The sequence below is a fragment of the Aethalodelphis obliquidens genome, unplaced genomic scaffold (assembly GCF_003676395.1).
Source record: "Aethalodelphis obliquidens isolate GAN/ISIS:26980383/991018 unplaced genomic scaffold, ASM367639v1 scaffold49, whole genome shotgun sequence".
In the NCBI taxonomy this organism is placed as follows: domain Eukaryota; kingdom Metazoa; phylum Chordata; class Mammalia; order Artiodactyla; family Delphinidae; genus Aethalodelphis; species Aethalodelphis obliquidens.
The window spans coordinates 501,769-523,837 of record NW_020837993.1 but is presented as its reverse complement, the minus strand read 5'-3'; the positions used below and the strand labels follow the sequence as shown (position 1 = coordinate 523,837).

The 22,069-nt window shown below is 49.3% G+C and overlaps 1 protein-coding gene across 7 annotated transcripts in view; it reads right to left on the bottom strand.

Annotated features, from left to right (window-relative positions):
- Positions 1–22,069, bottom strand: part of NTRK3 (neurotrophic receptor tyrosine kinase 3) — a 371,729-nt gene that overhangs the window by 258,707 nt on the left and 90,953 nt on the right. The window lies entirely within an intron of this gene.

Below are 22,069 nucleotides of genomic sequence, written 5' to 3'. Positions count from 1 at the left end.
TCTCCATTATGGTTTATTATAGGATACTGAATATAGTTCCCTGTGCTATACAGTAGGACCTTGTTGCTTATCTGTTTTATATATAGTAGTTTGTATCTGCTAACCCCAAGCTCTTAATTTATCCCTCCCCTTTTTTTTAGTTACTGAGGTATAACTGACTTACCAAAAAAGCTGTACATATTTAATGTATATGTCTTGATGAGTTTGAAGATAATATACATCCATGAAATGATCGCCATAAACAGTGCCATAAACTTAACTGGCATCTCTAAAAGTTTCTTCCCTCTCTATTTTTTTTTTTAGTGATAATAATATTTAATGGAAGACGTACCCTCTTCCCAAATTTTTAAGTGTACAATACAGTATTGTTAACTATGCACTACTCTGTACTAGAGATATCTAGGATTTCTTCACCTTGCATAAGTGAAACTATTGTGCCCTGTTACCAACAAACATTCCTTTTTTTTAATAGATTTATTTATTTATTTTTGGCTGCGTCGGGTCTTCATTGCTGCGCGTGGGCTTTCTGTAGTAGTGGCGATCAGGGGCTACTCTTCATTGCAGTGCATGGGCTTCTCATTGTGGTGGCTTCTCTTGTTGCGGAGCATGGGCTCTAGGCGTGCGGGCTCAGTAGTTGTGGCTCACGGGCTTTGTTGCTCTGCAGCATGTGGGATCTTCCCAGACCAGGGCTCAAACCCATGTCCCCTGCATTGGCAGGCGGGTTCTTAACCACTGAGCCACCACGGAAGCCCTCAGCAAACATTCGTAACGTTCACACAAGTCGAAAATACTCCGCAGGTCACCTACAATTCCTTCAAGCCAGTCCCTCCCTCAGCAATCCTGTCCATCAATAATCAAGACATCAGCTTTTTTGTTCACACTTCTGTCCTCCTCCTAATGGCTTTTTTTTTTTTTCATTAGGATGTACAGGGGAAAGGAGTAGTCATTAGTCTTCTGAATAAAAGAAGAAACACACCCACGGTTATTACTTTGCCAGGCTCAACAAACAACTTTTTTTTTTTTTTTTTGCGGTACGCGGGCCTCTCACTGTTGTGGCCTCTCCCATTGAGGAGCACAGACTCCGGAAGCGCAGGCTCAGCGGCCATGGCTCACAGGCCTAGCCGCTCCGCGGCATGTGGGATCTTCCCAGACCGGGGCACGAACCCATGTCCCCTGCATCGGCAGGCGGACTCTCAACCACTGCGCCACCAGGGAAGCCCCTCAACAAACAACTTTTGATGTGGTAACAGCCCTTCAAGGCAGTGGTTGGAGACGGCTACAGCTGAAGTGGCACCCAGGAACCATGTACTTATCTAGTGATGAGAAAGGAGAGCGGTAAGAATTGCACTTAGGTAAATACCTATTCACATGCACACACGTGTGTATAAGCACGTGTGTATTTATGTCCATTAAACATGTAGGTAATAAATGCAAACACAGACTCCTGCTTATACACATATGCATATGCTTACAGGTGCACCTATATTTAGAGGACTTCTATAACAGATATTTGTTGAGAGCCAAATATAGGCTACACTAAGGAACGAGGGGGTGGATGACAGATAAGGTCCCTCTGGAGCTTATGTTCATGTTACAAATGAATAAGCAAGAGAAGTGTAGTTTGTGATGAGCAGAAGGAAGGGAATAAGCAAAGTGGGGTAAGTAACTGATGTCGGAGAGAGACGGGGCTACGTCAGAAGATGCTTCCAGAAATGCCGTCTGAGAAGGAGATGTCGGAGCTGAGAAGAGGAGTGAGAATGAGCCTAGTGCCAGGGAAGGTGTGTTCCAGGCAGTGGGAGCAGCAAGTGCAAAGGCCTGAGAGGGACTAGGGGGCCAGAAAAGGGCCCAGTGAGGAAGGAAGTAGAAGAGTGGTCTAGGATAAGCAGGAGAGGGGACCCGCCACACCCACCTTGCTGGTCAAGGTAAGCCACACGGATTTTACTTTAAGGAACAACGGGATGGCACTGGCTGGGTTTAAGTAGGGACGTGGCATCATCTAATTACCATTTTTTAAAATAGGAACCCAAGACTGTAAGTCATCAGAGCAATTAGGAGCTGCTGCAGTATTCCAGGCAAAAAGAGAGAGTAGAGACAATTAAGCTGATGGAATTCAAGCTAGGTGGTGGAGGGAGAGCTGCCAGAACTTCCTATGGGATTGGATCGGGCAGAGGAGGGAGACTTGAGCAACCAGGAGAGTGGTGATGTCATTTAGTGAGCCGAGGAAGGCTCAAAGGGGTCCCAACTGGGGAGCAGCGTGGGGATCAAGAGCCTCCCCCTTGCAGACACTAAGTTTGAGATGCCTGTTAGACATCCAAAGAAGAGAGATAAGATAGCTTGTTGGATGCCTGGGTCTGGAGCTCAGGGGAGAAGTTCAGGCTGGGTGAGGTACAGACAGTAGACACAGCTCTTCAGAGGAGCAGATATTCAAACACAAGGACAAGCTATGGGATAGGGCTTCCCCTTCCCATTTGAGGCAGCTCTGCCTTTGCCAGGCTCAACAAACATCTTTTTTTTTTTTTTTTTTTGCAGTACGCCGGCCTCTCACTGTTGTGGCCTTTCCCATTGCGGAGCACAGGCTCCAGAAGCGCAGGCTCAGCGGCCATGGCTCACGGGCCCAGCCGCTCCGCAGCATGTGGGATCTTCCCAGACCGGGGCACGAACCCGTGTCCCCTGCATCGGCAGGTGGACTCTCAACCACTGCGCCACCAGGGAAGCCCCTCAACAAACAACTTTTGATGTGGTAACAGCCCTTCAAGGCAGCAGCTGGAGACAGCTAGAGCTCAAGTGGCACCCCAGGAACCACGTACTTATCTAGTGATGAGAAAGGAGAGCGGTAAGAATTGCACTTAGGTAAATACCTATCCACATGCACACACGTGTGTATAAGCACGTGTGTATTTATGTCCATTAAACATGTAGGTAATAAATGCAAACACAGACTCCTGCTTATACACATATTCATGGGTGACAGCCCATGACTGTGTGGGGGAGGAAGACCCCATTCTTGGGGTGCAGGGGACTGGGGCGAAGGGAAGGTGTCCAGTAGGTATCACCCAAGTTTACTGTCCCACTCTCTCCCCAGTCCCCAGCACTCTCTCCTTTCAGAGTCCTTAAGCTCATAGCCCTTGCTAGGAGAGCCTCCCATAGCCCCATACTGTCACCCACTTCCTCTCTGCAGGACTGTAAAGCACTGGTGTGTGTGACAACACAGGCTCTCACTAAAAGACTATAAACCTCAACCCATCCACATGCTCAGCTTCACAAAACCCCTAACCATGGCGCATCTTATTCCTACAAACGGTCTCCTTCCCCCACTGACAGGAAGGAAAAGGGTGACAGAAGAACTGCATGATGGCCACTTGAGGACACCCAGGCACCCAGCTCCCTGCAGAGCAACTCCTGATGGGAAGGGAGGAACAGGGGATCAGACACGTACGCTCATCAAAGGCGCTGACCTTACACCAGGAGCTGGAACTCGGGGTCAAGGATAACAGGCTTCATTACCTGTTCATGGTAATTCTCCATTACCATGAGCCGCTATGATGTTTCAATAAAGGTGAGTGCCTCACCCAGACAGAAGTCTTCTGTTTTGTTTTGCTTTTCTTGGTTTACTGTCTACGCACAACAGCATCAGGGGCAGCAGAAGTTAGACAAGGCCCGGGGGCCCTGAGCTCTCTGCCCGACTCCAGCGCAGCCTGGAACAACGCCCCTGGTTCTAAAACTGAGCAGCAGCTCCTGTGAGAGCGCCGGGAACACCAGACGCACTGAGCCCTGGGAAACACGCCCCGTCCCCGGCTCCGCCCCCGGCCGGAAGGAGGAGGCGGGAACACAGAAGCGGTCCCGGGGAAATGGAAGCCTTGCCCACCTCCGAGGGAGAGGCAGCCCAGGAGTGTGCCAGTAGTTCTTGGGGGGCCCGAGGCAGGGAGCGGGTTGCCAGCAATGTCCTTTCACAAAGGTCATGTTTTGCTACATTAGGCATAAATGTCAAGAGAAAATTGGATTCTGAAAGAAAGAAAATAACAGGCATTCTGGGCAAATAAAGAATAAGAAATAGCATTATCTCCTTATTACATGTTAGAGGGGAGAGGGGGCCTGGAACACCTGGTAAGGGGGGAGATGGGCTCTGGCTCTCCCAGGGGTGTCTCATCTGCGGCTTCTCCCCACCCTCCCCCCACCCACCAAGCCCCACCTGGAGGAGAAAGGGCCCCTCTGGATTTCTCCGGTTCTTTGGCCAGATGGAGCGGCCACAGCAACACTCGTGGGCTCTGTCCACGACTGCTCTCTCCCCTCCCTCCTCCTTGACGGTCCCAGTAGTGCACAGACCACCTTCTCCTTCTGCAGTCCAGATACTCTCCTTCTCTCACCCCCTCCTGCCCCCCTGCACCATCTCACAATCAACAGCTGCCGTTCACCAAGGGCTTACTAAGCACCAGCTACTGTGTTACCCACTTCTGCATTCATGATCTCATTTAATTTTTACAGCAACTCTACAAGACGGGTATTGCTATTATCTCCATGCAACAGATGAGGAAACTGGGGCTCAGAGGTGGCCAATGAAAGTTGAACATCTCTGAGTAGCCTTAACGTGAAGACTCCAACAACAGGCCACAAGAGGCATACCCAGGAACATTTGCAACCAACACACAGACATGTAAACGCCCAGGTACACATACACACAACCCAGTGTGTGTCCCCAGAGACACAGACGCTGTGCTGCACAAGTCCCAGGAGGAAAGCAGTGCGCACAACCTGGGCAACCGTACACAGCACCCTGCCAGAGACACACGATAGAAGCATCCAGCCACAGAGACAAACAAACACACAAAAGACAAGAAAGGCAAACATACACTGCCAACAAGGCAAGCAGGGCACACCTCTGGCCATCCTGCCTTCAGAGGCATTTATAACTGCTCATGTGCTGGGCAGATGGGAAAGAGGCAGGGGGCTTTAACCAACTTAACACCCACTCAGAACTCACTTCCCCTGATTTTCCTTCTAGCTGATGCCTCACCTGTGTTCACCTGTCATCAGTTATTGATGGGCCAGTTACCCCCCTCACCAGACAAAGGTTTAATTAAGAACCTCTGGGCCTCACCGCAGCCCTGAGCCTCCTCTCTTACAGATCCATTATCACTCGTCTCTGACTTGTGCTTGAGTCAATGGCCAGTTTCCAAGTCACCTGACCATTGGAATTAATTTGGTGAGCAAGATATTACGAGATGATGCATCAAACACTTTCCCAAAATCAAGCTCCATGACCTCGCCCCCGTATCTCCCACCTGAGAGTACCAAACAAAGCCATTAATTTTGTCCTGCACTACTGGCTCATTCACAGCCCAGACTCTGGGGCCCAGAGCAATGAACCATGGCAATGCAGCTACTGGGTCCTCTGGAAACAGGGAGCCAGGCACACAGGTGGCCAAACTCTGAACCTGAGGAAGAACAGGCTGAGATGGCCCCTCCTGCATTAGCCCTGTGGTGAACAAGGGGAACCTCAGGATGGGAAGCAGTCCATGGCCCTCCTAAAGGGGGTGCCCAACTGCAGCAGGATGGGGCCCCACAATTGGGAAGGATGTCACCCTCTACCCTGGGAACTCTACCATCCAACAAGAGGGTCACTCGAGATGGACCCTGCAGCCAAGAGAAGCCGACCAGATGAATCCTTCTGTTGCCCCAAAACAAACTGCATCCTTTGGGGCTGACGGTTGAGAAGGAGACACTGATTCCCATCCACAGTGATCCTGAAGAAGGTACCATGGATTTCCCAGATTAAGGGTGCGGCTGACTTTGGAAGTACCTCCTCTTGTACCAGCAGAGGCAGGCCCAGGGGCAGGCTGTGTCTTAGGTCTTAAGTGTCTTAGGACACTGAGGAGTGTGTAAGGGATTGTTGGATGCAGGTGCCCCGTCGTTCCTGTGCTATTAAGCCAGGCTGCCCCACTGGCACCATTCAGTTGTGCATCTCCCCTGTCCACACCACAGACCTTTGCTGGGTTCGCCCTACTGCCACTTCAGCTCCTGGACGTTCACTCCACCTCTGCATCTCCTTAGTCCCTCTCACTTGGGTTTTATCTTCTGTTATGACGGGCTGGACTGTGTCTCCTCAAAATTCATATGTTGAAGTCTGAACTCTCAGGACCCCAGAATGTGACTGTATTTGGAGACAGAGCCTTTAAAGAGGTACTTAAGGTTAAAGGAGGCCATTGAAATGAACCCTAGTCCGATATAACTGGTGTCCTTATAAGAAGAGATTAGGCCACAGACATGCACAGAGGGAGATGATGTGAAGACACGAGGAAAAGTCAGCATCTATAAGCCAAGGTAAGAGGCCTCAGAAGGAACCAACTCTGCTGACACCTTGATCTTGGACTTCCAGACTCCAGAACTGTGAAGAAATAATTTCTGTTGTTTAAAGCACCCAGTCTGCAGTGTTTGTTACGGCAGCCCTAGCAAACTAGTATACCTGTCCTCAGCCCCTCTTTTGCCCTAAGGTCCTGACAGTTGGCTGCCCAACTGTGATTCCTGAAAGCCTCCAAAGTCATGATTTTCAGTCCCTCCCTCACTCTGCCTATGTCCCATCGCTCTAGGGAACCAGTTTCCCAACCAGGGTGCAGCCATGAAGATGCAACATGGCATCCATCCACTCAGTCAGCTCCCTGCTGGGCATACGCAAGCCTCCTGCTGCAAAAGATGGTTATGAGAGAACACAGAGACCCAGGGGTATGCTCAGCTGGCATCCTTAATGGTGAATGCCATGGTCACTGACTTTTCCTAGAGGATTCACGCTGCTGCTTGCAGAAAGCACTATTCTAAGCACCGTATGGGCTCAGAGCAGCAAGCATGGCTCCCCAGAGAGCAACAAAGGTCCAACCCCTCCTGCTTTCACAGGCTCCCATGGGGGCTGTGGCTTGCTGGCTGCCAACATCATGATGTAAATATGATTTCCTCCATCCATGAAGGCAGCATTAGAAAGATGCAATTCTTCCTTCCTGAAGACCCAACACCTCCTCAGCTGTCTGTCTCTCCCCTTCTAACTTTCCCCATGAAAGAACTCTCTCCTCATTCTTCCTGAAGACAGCCAACTCCCTCCCCTGCCATGCCACGCCAAGATTCTTTTGAAATTTCTGAAGGATCTGGAAAAAAAAGTCAAGAAAGGAGAATTCCTTCATGCAGCACTGACCCCGCAGAGAGTTGCTAAAAAGGAACAAACCATGGAGACAGAGAAGGCTCACAGTCTCCTCCCCGCTTCTCGGAGAACCAGGGAACTTACACGTCATGATCTTGAACTTGGGACTTTAGGCATATCAGCCCAAACCGAAGATGCCTGCAGCCCCGCATGAGGAGCAGTTAGGGTGGCTGCCATCAACCTCCTCAGGTTGAACCAACCAGTGGGAAGGAAGGAGGCTCCAGGCCATCTCTCCACCAAAGCCTGCTGCCCACCCCCGAACCCCCCTGAGCCAACCCCTTAAAATCCAGTGCCTGTGACAAGGAAGCAGACGCTGCTGCCCTGTGTCCCTCTTGGAGGCCAAGAAGTATTTTTCTACATCATTGACATATTTGCTTTTCCCTCAATTAAATTGCTGTAAGAGGGGGTGTGGGTTAAAGCCATCTGAGCCATTTTTATTCAGCTAAATTACACTGGATGGCTCATTTAATGAACTTTAATGAAGCCAAAATGCTTTCTCTAATCAAATCTCAAGTGATGTGAGTGGTGTCTTGACCTTAGATCAGGAGACTGCAGGCAGCTTTTCCACAAGGCCCTGGACTGAGCTAAACCAGGGTTTCCCAGAGAATGTTCCTAGGAATCTGAGATCTGCCATATATTAATGGGTATTACAAGGGAAAAAGTTTCATGTTGCTTGAAAAATGTGGTACTAAATAAAATTAAACAGGCTTATTTACTGCAGAACTTCTCAGAGCCTTTACTAAATGAAGGATCTGACCCATTGAATCTCTCAAGCTTATTGGCCCACAGAACCTCCTCCATGGAATTCTAGCAAAAATATCACCCCACATAATATACTTAGAGAAATGATCATGGTGATAAGAAGTATATATTTGGTCCTTATCCACGGTTCATGGCTCACAGCTCCCCAAACGCTTGGAATTTCTTGAAGGATAAGAACAACAGGAGCACCCTTTCTTATAACACTCGGTGTCCTGTCCTCAGTTCCTAAAATTGCTTCAGAGGACAAAGTGACTTTCGGAAATCCCCAAAAGATGGAAGTCTGGTTGTCAGGGGAACCAACCATGAATAGAGGGTTGGGACCTTTCATTCCCACCCCTCGATTTACTTTGAGAGGAAAGGAAATCAATCACCAATGGACAATTGTGCCTAGGCAATGAAGCCCCCATAAAGCCCCAAAAGGACAGGGGTTGGGGAACCAGAACACTTCCCTTTGTGTCAGGCCCCAAACTCCACGGGAACAGAGGCTCTTTTGTTCAAGACCTCGCCCTTTGTATCTGTTCATCTGGTTGTTGATTTGTATCCTTTAATATCTTTGTAATACACCAGTAATCTAGTGAGTAGATGAGTTTCCTGAGTTCTGTGAGCCACTCTAGCAAATTGATCGAACCTAAGGAGGGGGTCATGAAACCTCTGATTTATAGCTGATTGGTCAGAAGCCCAGGTGACAACCTGGAGCTGCGATTAGCACCTGTAGTAGGGGGTGGCCTTGTGGGACTGAGCCCTTAGCCTGTGGAGTCTGATGCTATCTCTGGGTAGATAATGTCAAAATTGAGTTGAATTGTGAGACACCCAGCTGGTGTCCCAGAACTGCTTGGTGATGTGGGGAAAAAATCACGTTGGAACTGTGTGCAGATTCATTAATCGTTGGGTGCCAAGGTCAGCAAGCTATGGCCTGTGGGCCAGCACTCTGTTTTATAAATACAGTTTTATTATAAGACAGCCACGTCCATTTATTTACACATTGTCTAAATCTATGGCCCAGGTGGAATAACAGTCCTCCAAAATGTCCACGGCCTCATCTCTAGAATCTGTGAATATGTCAACCTCTATGGCAAAAGGGACTTTGCAGATGTGATTAACAGTATGGATCTTGAGATGAGGAAATTATCCTTAATTATCCTGTGGCCCAAAGTAATCACAGGGGTCCTTAAACATGGAAAAGGGAGGCAGAGAGGTCAGAGAGAGATGAGACACAGAAGAAAGCACAGAGGCAAAGAGGGTCAAAAGCCAAGAAATGCACATGACCTCTAGCAGCTGGAAGATGTGATGCCACGGATTCTCCCCGGAGCCTCCAGAAGGGAACCCAGCCCTGACAACACCTTGATTTTAGCCCAGTGAGACCCATGTGGGACCTCTAACCCACAGAGCGTAAGACACGCAATTTGTGTTTTTAAACCACAAAGTCTATGGTAATGTGTTACAGCAGCAATAGAAAACAAATACAAGTCACTTTTGCACTAAAGCAGCAGAGTTGAGCAGTTGTGACAGAGACCAGATGGCCCACAAAGCCTAAAATATTTAGTATGTGGCCCTTTATGAAAAGTATGCCAATCCCCGAGCTAGACCAGCACTCGCCAATAACGCAAGCCACACATACTTTTTAAAATTTTCTAGGAGTCACATTTTAATAAGTGAAAAGAAAAAGGTGAAATTTGTTGTGTTCATATATTTTACTTAACCCAATCCATACAAATACCATCAGTTCATGTGATCAATATAAAAAAATACTAATGAGCTATTTCATATTCTTTTTTCTTTTTTGTATTGTGTCTTTGAAATCCATGTGTATTTTACATTCACAGAACTTCTCGGTTTGGACTGGCCACATTTCAAATGCTCCATAGCTACGGGTGGCCAAGCCTACTATATTGGAAGGTACAGGCCTAGAGCATCCATCAAAGCCAGGCATTGATGAGGCCCTCAGTGGAGAGGAGCAGCCAACAGGTGGAGAAATATAACTGTAAGTTCACCAAGGTCATCAGGTGTCTCTTCCCCAGATGCCAATCTGTCCCACAATCAAGCAGTCACATAGCTTGTTTGTCGGAAGGAAATCACGCCGGTTGTCCTCAAGTACACGGCAACATCCCTGAGTGACTGCCAGTGTCCTCTTGGACTGGAGAAGCTCAGGACAGGAAGGGAAAGAGGGGACAGGACTTGCCACATGCTGGGGGGCAGGGGGGTGGAGAAGGACGCATGGGTGACCAGACTTGGGCACAGATTACTGGACTCTTAGAATGCTTGGCCCACCTAATCAGGTCCAGATTCTATGTTGAAGTTCAAATCTTTTCAGACGATGACCTCAACCTCCTGTTCCCATATACTCTCGCACCACCCAAGTCCCTCCCCCATCCTTCATCCCCTCCCCATAACCAACACTAAAGACCAACCACGAACAGAAGGGTATCACCCAGCGGGCTGCCTGTACCCTTGGAGCTTCCTGACACTCCTCCCTCTCTCCTGGCACTGCCCAGTGCTTTCGACACCTTTCGTGTTCTTGTTCCCCAGCTTCAGGTACATTTAAGTGGTTCTCTCTACGTATGGCCAGTGCCACGCACTCTGAAACCTTTCTTCCCTCCTCCTTCTCTCACTGCATTCTTCCTGGGCCTTGAGCACAGCCCACGTCTCAGACTGCCAGCTTTGAATGGCAGCTGTGCATGTGTTAGCCTCCCCCATCAGACTGCTTTTCTTGAAGGCAACCATTTCTTTTCAGTGTGATATCCTTGATAGCACCTGGAATCCAGTAAGTGAATGCTCAGTAAATGTGCAGCAAGTTCACCTGAAAATTCCCACAAAACTTCTGCATCACATGGGTCTGGAGGCCAGTCCTACCACTGCCACTTCCATGCTCTGTGACCCTGGGTAAGTTCCTTAACCTCTCTGTGCCTCAGTCCTTGGAGTTGTGGTGAGGATTAAATGGGGTATGGCAAACGGGGTGCAGAAAGCAGGTGGTACAAGGCCTGGCCCTCAATGAACACAATCTATCATCATTCATGGATGGCGTCTCTCCCCTTATCTGCTCATCTCCAGACACCAAAGCTGCAACAGGCCAAGCCCATTAAAACAAATACCAGAGGCCCAGGCAATGCCCCCTAGTTCAACACAGACAAAATCTCAGTTCAACAAAATAATATGGAAACCCATTTTAATGAAAGAACAGGTAGCATCTCCTCCCCTGGAGACGTGCTGGTGTCTATGCCCCTGCCCGTCACAGCCCACCCTTCACGTGCTTGGGCAGAGCCCAAAGTCCCCACAGGTCCAGGGAAGAAGCAGCCCTCACCCCGAGGCCTGAGAGTCAGAGGTGTGGTCAGAGATCAACCTGCACCTGGGTATTCACCAGGCCGCAAACCCCAGAAAAGGCCTTAAAGTCAACTTTGTTCCTTCACTCGCCTGCTTTATATCAGACCTTGAGTGTCATTGAGATTATTCTGGGGGTTTTGTTCCCTGGGAGTTTCTTTTCAGACAATTAACCAAAAGCTAATTGCCCTGAAGCACATGAGCTGTCTCTGGAGCCCCAGAAGGGCACAGCCCGGCAGACACGGGCGTTCCCAGCAGTGGCCACTCAGGGGCAGAGTGAGTCAGCCTGGCTCGGGGAGCCTACCGCCCCAGGAGAAGCTCTGGTACATGCAGGATGACGTGGTGATGGGACTAAAGCCTCACACTCATTTTTTACTCCAGAGCTGTCGTGACAAGAGGAAAACAAAGATGCAGAGACCATCTGTGAGAGCATCCGTGGGAAAATCGAGAAACCACAGTGACAGTCTGCCGTCTGTATCTGCGGGTTCCGCATCCTTGAATTCAACCAACCGTGGATAGAATCCGCAGTTGGTTGAATCAGTGGATGCAGAACCCGCACATATGGAGGGCAGACGGTACTACGCCATTTCATATAAAGGACTTGAGCATCCTTGGATTTTGGTATCTGGCGGGGGTCCTGGAACCAATCCCCCCAGATGATACCAAAGGACGACCCTACTGACTAAAAGTGATGGGGAGACTGTTGAGGGAGGAGGGAACCAGAGGTGAGCCTGGTGCAGGCCACACTCAGGCAACTGCCTAGGGTGCTGTCAGGACCGGGGAAACCTGAGTCCAGGGAAGGCAGGTGGGGAGGGAGACAGGCAGGAGTACCATGCTGCTCTTCAAGATACAGAAAGCATAATCCTGCTAATTACCTGTCTACCAGGCCAGGCACCTGTCCTCATTCTGAGATCTACTCTTGGGATTCAAGGAAAATCTATGGCTCTCTTAAAAACAACAAAATTGTGAGCAGAAAGTTGCCTTGGGCCTTTTTATAAAGAAATCTGATTAGGTCGACATTGCATCCCAACCCTCCTTCAAGATGAGTGGTTGAAGAAACACAGGCCAGGTGTGGATTTGAGAACAGCATTACAGGGAGGTTCTCCAAGTCTGGGTATCAGAATCACCCGGAGGCTCGTAAACCCGACAGCCAGGCTCCACCTCCCTCCGGAGTTTCTGATTCAGTAGGTCTGGCCTAGAATTTGCATTTCTAGGCAGTTTCCAGGGGATGCTGACGTTGTTAGTTTGGGAACCCTACTTCAAGAACCACAGATCTAGAGAAATCTAGTAAATGAGTTTACTTTGGTTCCTATCAAATCCTTCTGTCCTAAAAGGTTGCACGATCCTACATATATAAGAGAATAAAACAGTCACGTGTCCAGATGTAAAGAGGCACTCTGTCAGGAGTTAAGGCATTCCTACGAGGGCTCCTGGGAACAAATGTCATTATTCATAGCTAGGAAGGGGACTTAGCAATCCCCGCCTGAAACTTGGTGGAGGATCGCCAGTGGGGAGGTGCCACCAGGAAGTCTGGAGAAGGACTGGCACCACACTGGAAATTGACTAAAATGAACAAATTGGGCCCTGGCTGCCCAAAGTGCCTCCTGGATTTGCAGGATGAATCTGTCTGCTTCCCTCACCCCACCCCCCGACCTCTCCTCAGCAGGATTTCTGAGTGTAGGACGTGGGGTTACCACCTGGAGACTGTTTTAGGGAAACCCGTGGGGGGTCCCTCCAGGAAGGGGTCCCTGTGGAACTCCGTGCCTGGTGAGCCTGGAGGATGAAGGAGGGTTAGGAATCTGAGAAAGGGAGAGGCAGCGAGGGAAGTCCAGGCTGCCATGGGGGAAATGGACCTGCGGAAAGGGAGCAGCGGAAGAGCGAGGGAGATAGTAAGATCAGAGCTCCAAACCGAAGAGTGTGATCAAGGATGGGGCCGGGGAGCCTGGCGAGTGGAGGGGTCACCCAGGCAAGGGCAGAGAGGGTGGTGCTACGCATGGAGACGGAGGAGGCACATGGCAACAGCGGGCCAGAACCACGCTCCGGGAGAAACGACGGTGCCCGGCCCTCCCGACAAAGGCCACACTCCTGGCTGCCCAAGGATGGGTCCCCACGAGAAGCCTGGAGCACAGTGTCATCAACTAGGGCCAAAAGGTTAACTGAGGCCTCTCTCTGGAGTAGCCAGGGCGGAACACAGCCGACTTTGCTGACAGTGGCCTGAAGGCTTTGGGTGCCTTTGAAACGGAGCAGCTCAGGCCTCCCTGTCCCTCCCCTTTCTCAGACCAGAGTCTGCAGGGATAAAGAGCCGCAGCTGGACGCTGTCAGGAGGACACATGAATGCCACCGGCGCTCGAGGCCTTCTCCTCCGCCCCCACTGGCCAGGAGGCTCAGACACAGAGATCATGTGAGGAACTGGGTAACAGATGAATTTTTAAGGAGTGCATGGGCAGCTGATCTAGTGCAGGAAGAGCCCGGTCAGGCCATGTGATGGAGAACCTAATCACATCCCCGCTGTACTGCTCTGCGAAGCCGCATCGTGCCGGGCAGGGAGAGATTTTCAAAGTGTGGTCCCCAACCAGCAGTATCAGCATCACCGGGGACTTGTTAGAAATGCACATTCCCTGGGCCCCCACCTCAGACCTGCTGAGTCGGATGCTCTGGGGTGGGCCCAGCATCCTGTGTTGTATCAAGCCCTCCAGGGAATGCTGACTCAGGCTCGAGTGTAAGAACCACTGGCGTAGTGATAAACAGCCCGGACTCTGGGGCCAGACAGACAGGCTAGACGCTTGGCTCTGGTACTCCCGAACTGGGTGACCCTCCCTGAAAAAGTGACTGAACCTCTCTGGGTCTCAGTCTCTGCATCCTAACCACAGAAGTCATAAGCAGAAGGCTTAAAGAGCAGCTTGGAGGATTAAGATGAATTAATACATGTGCCCAAAACAAGTTCTTGGCACAGAGTAAGTATTCAATGCTTCGCTGGGGTGGCTGAGGTACTGCAGGTGGTAGTAATGATGGGAGCTCACACGCCCAGTGGTCCTTGCTCTGGGCCTGCGCTCTTTAAACGTTTTGCACACGAGCCCAATTAAACACTGCAACCGCCCCACCAGCCATGTGCTACCATCCATCATCGTCATCATCATCAAATCATCAGCATCCTTGTCCTGGTCTCCACTTTACAGAGGGGAGATCACGGAACAAGGAGGTTAGATAGCTTGCCCTGGGTTAGCAGCTGCTGCGTGGGGGAACCAGGAATTGAACCCCAGCAGCTTGTCTGCAGAGTCTGTGTTCTTTACCACCTGCCAGGAACAGCAGGAGGAGCTGTGTTACTGGGGTTTCCACCTCCTGTGCTCCCAATGTCTCCCACCTGTCACCACCCCTAGGACAGGATCCTACCGTTCCTAAGCAGAATTTGGAAAACCCTCCCCACCCCATATCTGGGAGGACTTGACATCCTGGTCTCTGAAAAAGGAACTCGAGTCAAATTTCCCATTGTGTCCCCTGAGCTAACTGAGACTGTGTGAAAGCCATAGAGGATGGAGAGCCATGTGCTAGCACCAGGGAAAAGCATGGAGAACCGTCAACCAGAGCAGACCTTTGTATTCCCCCTTCAGGGGCAGCCCAGAGCCCAGGCAGGGAGGGGGCTGGTAGAGTCATGCACATGATAACACGCCCAGGCTTGGAGCACCTTGGAGCCCATCTCCAGGAGAGGCGTGGGCAGGAGATCTGAGCTGGAACAAACACGAGCTGCCAATGAGTCTAGCACAGGTCAGCCTTTCAATGTGACTGCGTAGTGCTGGGGGGCTGACAGGGTTCAGGGGCTGGATGCATTCTGACCCACAAGCATTGCTTCCCACTTCTGCTCTGCCGTCAAGCTGCTGAGGAATTCCCTCTGCATACATCAGATTTTAGAGACAGCAAGCAAAATGGAAGCTCAATAAAGAACTAACAGGGCTCCCGTCTCAAATCAAATCCTTGTACCTGTAATGAACCAGCAGCACCTGCGACTAAGACTCTCCCGCAACAACCCAAGTCTCCTCTCCCAGATGCTCTGAAGCACCAGCATCCTAGCAAACAAGGATAGAAGGCTTCTAGAAGGTTCCATCTTTGCTCAGCCGCTTTCTAGCTCTATAATTCTTGGATGGCTCACTTCACCACGCTGAGCTCTGAAATGGGAGCAAAATCTCTACCACATTAGATGGTGAGAGTTAAATTAAATAATACGTACAGACACTCCCTGCAGTGCCCAGCGTATGTAGGTCCTCAATGGAAATGGGCTATTACTACTCGCAGAGACTCACAAAGACAAAAGCTGATGACATGACACCTCTGAAGCTACTGTGAGCAAAGTGGGGGTCCATCAGGTGAGGGAGGGATGAAGGGTGCAGCCCGCGCTCAACTTCCCAAATCCTTGGAAGAAAACAGGCACATGGAAGGAACCATCACTGCGGGAGCAGCAAAACAAGAAAACTCGCACCCAGCAACACGCTCGGCAGACGCTGCTAAATGGTTTCCAATTAATTAACTGATTACACGATAGAACAGAAGGGGATTCAAAAGAGCGCTGTTGACCTTTAAGAATAATTAATATCAGGATAGCAAACCCATCCGAGGAAAATAATGAGGAACATTTTAATATTACATTCAAAAGCTCTGGATGGAGAGGCAGATGGGCCTTATCTAAGCAACGCCCCAGCTCCCTCCTGCTCTGGCTTCCTGTCTACCCACCACCTCCCCCCCAGCCTCTTCCTCTGGATCCTGAGACTTCCAGGCAGCCCAGTGAGACCTCTGGACCTCCCACCTCTGCACATGGAGAGTGGCTGCCCTGGTCCAGTCCTGTGGCCACTCTGTTTGCCCAGCAACAATAGCAGAGGAAGGAGGGCAGGGTGAAAGCTACCTCACATCACCATATGGGAGGGAGGATGCTGAAAGGGGCACATCAGTACCCCCTTCACAGTCTACTTGAGGATCTGGAAGCCTCTCTCCCTACCTAGTGCACTGCCAGGGTCAGCACCTAGGAAGCCTCCAGCCTCCCATCTCACATCATAATTCCCCTGTCGCAGCCCTGATGGATTAGATGATATTCTATCTGATGACACAACAGTGAGAGGCCCGTGTACCGCAAAAAAAAAACAACAAAAAACCACAAAACCCTCACTTTCCTTAAATATCTCCATGGATACAAGATTAATTCATTCAATAAGTACTGATGACAGGCGACCACATGGCCAGGTGTGCCCAAACAGTCCCAGTTCATATCTGTGGTCCCAGAATCCCATCTAGTTAGTTCCTCTTGTGCTCTCAGAGCATTCCAGTCTGGACAATAATTTTAATGAATTCCTACTATGTGCCACGCCCTCTTCTAGGTGTTGGTTTACAGCACAGAACAAAAGAGATGAGCAAATTCTCGAAACAAAATGAGCTTTAGTCTCATCCCAGCTTTTACTCTGTTAAAAGGCAAACGCCACCCCCTCCATCATTCAACACATACTGATTTAGTACCTAGTCTATGCCAGGCAATGCTAGGCACTGGTGCATGGGGTTAACAAGACACGTTCCTCCATGGAAAACTCTTCATTGACCACATTTCCGGAAGAATTTGGGGAAGGGGACCTGTCCGAAAAGGTTTGCTTGTGGCTCAGAATTTGAATTTTTTTCCATTGCCTAAAACTTTTTCTGGTCCCACAGGGTGGTGGGATGCAGTCAGCCTGGCCATGGTCCCCATGTCCATGCATGTCAGCTGGCCCAGGTCGGGTGCCCTTGCATAAAATATCTTGTTTCTTCTAATCCTTAGAAAGGGCAAGTCAGAGGGTATTCTCAAGAAAGTCCAGAGCTGCAGATACATGAGACCCAGAACCGTCCCCAGAAGCCCGTGACCCCGAAGCCACCCAGCCTCACTCCCGATCTCCCTCCTCATTCCCCAGGTTCTCATCTGTCTTCACACAGACCTCTCCTATCCCCACTTATTCTAAATCATTGCGAAGTTCAGGAACCTACAGCTCTCTCTATTTCCAAAGCTCATGTGGCTTTCCTTCTACTAAAATTCTCCGGGTCTCCACTCTCCCTCCTCCTCGGTTTCAGAAGCACTGGCCTCGCCTCTCACCTTGAGCGATTACCTATGACAGCTGTATCCTCTCTGCTGAGCTACAGCCATAGGAAGAGGCCCACCGCCCCCATCCAGCCACCCCACCGCCATCTTGGTCTCATTTCCAGTATCAGCTGAAAACATCTCTTTTCTCCTTTTAATTAGACTTCTCTGCTTGCTCACTCTCTGTTATTGGCCTCCTGACTCAGGGCTTTAATTTATTCACCAAACAATGTCATTACACCACTGTTTTCTGTAATTTATACCATGCACAGTCTTTTGGTCTCTATTGTCCAATTCTGCAAAATATTTGAGAAAAGCATCGTTCGTTCCTATTCCCCATGGCCTCCCTCCTGCAGAGACCTGGCCAAGTCCATGGGGACTTTTATGGAAGGAAGAGATGAGACAAGAACTCTTATCTCATTTGAATTTATGGAACCCAGAACTGCCCCTTACTCCACTTGGTTTCATGTAGAGTGGAACGACCTCCAAGAAGCTGTTTCTTCACCTTCCCCCAGGCTGCGTGAGGATGGAATCTCAACTGGGAAGGGAGGGCCTTCGCCTGTAGAGACGAGGCACTTTAAATTGAGACTTAGAGAAACGAGAGAGAGAGAGAGAGAGAGAGAGAGAGAGAGAGAGAGAGAGAGAGAGGAACAGAGGGAAAGAGCACATGGTGCCTGGGCCTGACAAAGGCTGGCACTCCCAGGGGTGACCAGCCACACTAGCATTTGTGAACTGCGTTTCTGCTGATAGCTCTTTTCAAAAAGCGGAAGACGGAAGATGTAGTTCCCACTTTGATCACAATCATTGTTAGTTAAACGAAAGCATGCAGGTACATTTCACCAAAGGGTCTGAATTTCACAAATCTTGCACTGATCAGGGTGCCAAACTCAACTAATTCTTTCTTATCCCAGCACTACTACGGCTGACCTCAGCTTAATTTAAACCACGAGCTTTAAAGACAAGTGCAAACAATTAATTAACTTGCTAATCATTTTTCCCTGCTATGGGAATTTTTCCAGAATCATTAACAATAATCATGTCAATAAACTAAAGAAAATTGGGATACAGAAATAATTTTCTGAGAAATAGAAATAATAGGTAACATTTATTGAGTGCTTGATAGGAACTAATACTAAAGATATTAGATATTAAAGATGTTAGTCCATTGAATCTTCCCCAAAACCTTTTATGGTCCACATTATTTTTTTATTTTTGCGTACGCGGGCCTCTCACTGTTGTGGCCTCTCCCGTTGCGGAGCACAGGCTCTGGACGCGCAGGTTCAGTGGCCATCGCTTACGGGCCCAGACGCTCCGCGGCATGTGGAATCCTGCCGGACCGGGGCACGAACCCGTGTCCCCCGCATCGGCAGGCGGACTCTCAACCACCGCGCCACCAGGGAAGCCCTGGTCCGCATTATTGTTATGATTCGTTCTCATTTTACAGATTAAAAAAATCCATGGCTTAGAAGTTAGGTAGCTAGTTCAAGGTCACAAAGCTGGTAATGTTAAAATAGCACCTGAATCATTGTGTCTGATTCCAGCATCCATGCCTTTAACACACTACCATAGTGTACACCTGTGTGTGTTGTATGAGTTGTGCATATGCACACACTCATCAGCCGGAAGTTGTCTTGCTCTCCAGTTGGGACTTTGTTTTGCATATTCAGGTGAAAGCCTTCCAAGAATGAAGAAGGCACATCACCTCGAAGGACAAACCCACCAGCACCATAACTCAGCCTGCTCTGCTGTTTCTCCCACAGTTTGTCCCCTCTGACTATTCCTCTGAGAAAGTACATGACAAATGCACTTGCTCAGGGTCCCCATTCAACAGAAACAGAACAGTCTTGGCTAAAGGGACTGAGCACAGCAATCCTGGACACAGACCCTGGGGGCTCTGCCCCGGAGGAAAGAACCCCACTCCAGCTTCCCATTCCCTTCCCAACTTCATGATGCCCCAGTTGAGGGCAACCCACTCATAAATCACAGTCCCTGTTCCCTCTGTATGGGGCCTGGGAGGAGAAGAGGCTGGAGGAGCAGGCCTTTCTCACATCCCCTCCCGTTTACATCTGGATCCCACTGGGCAGGATGGCTGAGAGCAGGCCACCTGTCCACCACATGTACTAAGCTCTTCCTGAGTGCCACGTGGCTCTTAAGGTCACAGGTCAGCGGCTGTGATGATGCCAGAGAGAAGATCAGGGGGAAGCCAGGGACCGGGAGCTTCTCTCTGGAGAGCTGTTCACAGCCCATGTGCCCAAGAGGGCTCCCTGGGCTCTGGCCATGGTGCTGAATCCCCAGGGAGTGGCACATGGAGGTTGAGAACATGGTAAACAAAGAGTGGTAGTGAGATACCAGTTTCTCTGACAAGAAGAAACAATCTTCCTATGTCCTTTTTGGGAAAGTTGGGCTCCTGACCACCCTCAGATAGATGACCTGGCCTTTGCACCATGATACAACAAAAAGAACATGAGTTCAGAAGCAATTTATAGATATGAGTCCATATCTTTAGCTATGTGACCTTGCACAAGATACATAACCTCTCTGAGCCCTAGAGTTCTCATTTGTAAAACAGGAAGAATATTACTTATTTGAGCAGGATTACTGTTGGAAGAGTGCCTAGTAGAGAGTTTAGCATGATAAATATTTCTTCTCTTTTTCTCTTGGCTTTGTTCCCTGTTTGCTTGCAAATGCACACACACACACACACACACACACACACACACACACAAACACACACACAACCTACGAGTTTTCTCCCTCTTCCTATATAATGTTGCATGTCTTCCTTCAAAGACAAATTTAAGACCCATGTCCTTCTTGAATCCTTCCCCAGCAACCCTGGGATACAAGAGTCTCTCTGCCTGGTATGGTCAACACTAAACAGCAGATGTTAGCATTTTGGCATCTCTGGCCTAAGAAAGCTAATTTTATCTTCCCAACTAGATTGAACATTTCAACTGTACCTGGACCAAGTCCTGTCTTAGTATCTCCATTCCTCCTCCCTCCCCCAAGTCACAGCACTGGCCACAGGGAGACATTTCCAGAGCACCTGTTACCTGCATTTAACAAGGCCCTTCATAGCATCATCCATACAATCATCTAATATAGATTTTTTTTTTTTTTTTTTTTTTTTTTGCGTTACGCGGGCCTCTCACTGCTGTGGCCTCTCCCGTTGTGGAGCACAGGCTCCGGATGCGCAGGCTCAGTGGCCATGGCTCACGGGCCCAGCCGCTCCGCGGCATGTGGGATCTTCCCGGATCGGGGCACGAACCCGTGTCCCCTGCATCGGCAGGCGGACTCCCAACCACTGCGCCACCAAGGAAGCCCTAATATAGATTTTTAACCTATATGTTAACCTATATGTTTAACCTATATGTTTTCAAACTACTTTGGAGTTAGTTTCTGGCAATGATCCAACTACTATCACATTGCCAGTAAAACCAGTGTTGGTACGTATTTCCCATGTCACAGGAAAGGAAACTAAAAGAAAGAGCAGGTGGTGATGAATCTATGGTAAGTCTCAGAGCAGCATCAAGACCCCAAGGTCCAGAAACCAGGTGAGTCCCCACCCGGGGGTCAGCGTTGACTTAGGAAACAGCCCAGTGTAGCAGAAAAGACAGAGAGCTTGGAGTCAGACCCAGGTCCTGATACACACTTCACTGCTTCTAGCTATGTGGCCTTGGGTAATCCACTCTCTGTTTCCTCAGCAATAAAATGAGGATGCCAGTAATTGCTATTTCACCTTAACACTGCATGTTAAATGAGATGGTATTTTTGAGAAGTGGTTTATAAAGCACTGTAGCCATGTTGGTTATGAGAGCATATTATTCAAGGAATTGGGCAGTAGTCATAAGAGGAAACATGTCATTGGGCCTCTCATAACAGTAAACCATGCACAACAGTGATAGCCCTTCTCTATGTCCACCTTCAGGGTCCCACAAAGACATATCCAACGCATTTCACAGATACTTGGGGAGACCTATTAGGTGCCTAGCATGTTCTAGGTACATCAATGAAAGTGTGGGTCCAGGACAACAGACAAAAACTCCATAAAATTCTGGTATGATCTAGAGCTATAGCAAAGAAAAGACCTAATATCTGGAAAGAACTTGCTACATGTCAGGACTTCAAATGCATTACCTCAACCAAGTCCCAAGACCAGCCTATGATGGAGATGATTTTATCACCAGAGAAAGAATCAGCTCAAAGAGATTAATGAACTTGACCAAAGTCTTGCAGCTGGTCAGCAGTCAAGCTGGAAATGGAGCCCAGCTATGAATGACCCCAATCCTCGTGTCCTCAACACAACTTTACCCTCTTCTCAAGGCTTAACAGAAATGGGGATGGGGGGTGGTCAAGAAAATCTTAGCACAGCCCCATGCCTTTGAAATCACTTAAGAAATGCTGCTGGGCTTCCCTGGTGGCGCAGTGGTTAAGAATCCACCTGCCAATGCAGGGACACAGGTTTTAGCCCTGGTCCGAGAAGATTCCACATGCCACGGAACAACTAAGCCCATGCACCACAACTTCTAAGCCTGCGCTATAGAGCCCGCGAGCCACAACTACTGAGCCTGCATGCCACAACTACTGAAGCCCGTGCACCTAGAGCCCGAGCTCTGCAACAAGAGAAGCCACTTCAATGAGAAGCCCGCGCACCGCAGTGAAGAGTAGCCCCTGCTCGCCACAACTAGAAAAAAGCCCATGCACAGCAATGAAGACCCAACGCAGAA